At 42.8% G+C, this 2,135-nt stretch overlaps 1 long non-coding RNA gene across 1 annotated transcript; it reads right to left on the minus strand.

Moving 5' to 3' along the window:
- Window positions 1-913: 913 nt before the first annotated feature.
- LOC310993647 lies at window positions 914-1,923 on the minus strand. Its single transcript, XR_014595752.1, has 3 exons — window positions 1,680-1,923; window positions 1,405-1,530; window positions 914-1,304 (listed from the first exon to the last, which is right to left on the minus strand). It is a non-coding gene; the product is annotated as an uncharacterized lncRNA (long non-coding RNA).
- Between the last annotated feature and the right edge of the window lie 212 nt (window positions 1,924-2,135).

Consider the following 2,135-nt stretch of genomic DNA (forward strand, 5'->3'; position numbering starts at 1 on the left):
TTCTTCTCAACTGAAGTTTGTTTTAAGGGTTCTAGAATTTAGCTGTACAGATCATTTAAAGAAAATAAATCTGTTCAAACTGTAATCTTTTGTAGAATCTTTTATCTGTCTGCTACATCAAAAATAGTGATTTAATACTGCAGGTTTGGAGCCACCTATTGCCATTCACAATATTAACATTAACATTCAGACAAAAACAAAGTAGAAGAAAAAATGACAAGTGCAATTAGACAGCTTTAAGTGTTTCAGTGACTCTAATTAGTAATAAAATATCTGCTCGCCATCATGTTGATAGAGGTACAATAAAATATGCAAGGGTTGCATACGGTAGCTGGTTTTATGAATATTTGATGGTACATAAATACACTGTGAGGCAGGGCCCCCAATTTTATCCTGCTTAGGGCCCCCAGATGTACAGGGCCGGCCCTGAGCCGGACACTGCTGTCACAAGTCTCTCCTCCATGTTTACTATGCCCCCTCTCCCCCCATCCTCCCCTCCTACCCCCTCCTCCTCTGTACACACAATTCATTGGCTAGAAGTCCTGCGAAGTGGGTGGGACTTGGTTTTCGCTCCGCCGTTTCCAACATGGCGGCCGGGTCACAAACGATCTCATTTTACAGTTAAACAACACACTAAAGTATGTTTCTGAAAACATTTGAGGCGGGAAATGTGTAGTGCAGTAACAGAATCTGGATTTATATTTGATCAACACCGCCTAGTTTGATAGTTTGAACGAAGTTTCTGGAGCCGGCCGCATTGCGTTGGACGGACCTCATTTGCATAAAGTTCAATCCATCGAACTTTATGCAAATTCACATACAGGGCCGGCCCTGTACATCTGGGGGCCCTAAGCAGGATAAAATTGGGGGCCCTGCCTCACAGTGTATATAGCCTATGTACCATCAAATATTCATAAAACCAGCTACCGTATGCAACCCTTGCATATTTTATTGTACCTCTATCAACATGATGGCAAGCAGATAGTTCACATTACTAATTGGAGTGTAAACTCTTAAAGCTGTCTAATTGCACTTGTCATTTTTTCTTCTACTTTGTTTTTGTCTGAATGTTAATGTTAATATTGTGAATGGCAATAGGTGGCTCCAAACCGGCAGTATTAAATCACTACTTTTGATGTAGCAGAAAGATAAAGGATTCTACAAAAGATTACAGTTTGAACAGATTTATTTTCTTTAAATTATCTGTACAGCTAAATTCTAGAACCCTTAAAACAAAACTTCAGTTGAGAAGAAGATAGAGGATGTTGGTTGGTCAGCAGCATCATCAGCAGTAACCATTGGAGCTGTGGAGAAGATTAGTAGAATTTTTTTAGCCACTTGTGTACACACAATTTCATTTTCCAACAGAGATCAACATATTGTGGCAACAAACAAGAAACTTACCAACTGTATGACTGGAACCAGCCACAGGGGAATGAGGATGTGGCAACATGACATATCCAATCAGCCATTAATAAATGGGTGATTGATCCTTTATCCCCTCACAGGAAAACAGCTGTTATCTTTTCACTGTAAACAGACCTTAAAATCAGCCAGGACATGTGAACTGCAGCAGGCTGGTACATGTAGCAGCTTGCCAGCTAAGTGAGCTAACACAAGCACCGACATGTTTTTCGGCTAAACGTACATCTGGTAAACATAACATTAATTAGCCTTACCTTGTCCTTGTTTTTTTTTCATCCTCGACCTTCTTCTTTTTCCTATTTTCTGCACCTGACGGATATATCCTTTTGGACATCGTCACTGTCCAAAAGCTAATCACCTCCTCGCAAATCGCGATCTCAGTGAGTGAGGGAGGGAGGGGGTGGTGCGCGCTCGTTACCGGACAACGGCCACAGTCTGCGTTACGTTTACGTCAGAGCGATAGATATATCTGGTGTCACGGTCATTGTTGCCAGTTGGGTCAAGGGTTACACTTTGTCAGAGAGGGTTAGACAAATGATTGAGCAAAGTTTGGGGGCCCCCTAGTGGCTGCGGGGCCCTAAGCAGCTGCTTAGTTCGCTTATAGGGAGGGCCGGCTCTGTTCACATACGGCGACGGGGCCGTCAAATTGACGTGCTGTATCCATCTGCAACGCGTGGCCGGAGCTCCTGCTCCACATAGACATGAATGGA

This window comes from Trachurus trachurus (genome assembly GCF_905171665.1).
Source record: "Trachurus trachurus genome assembly, chromosome: 11".
Taxonomy (NCBI): Eukaryota; Metazoa; Chordata; class Actinopteri; order Carangiformes; family Carangidae; genus Trachurus; species Trachurus trachurus.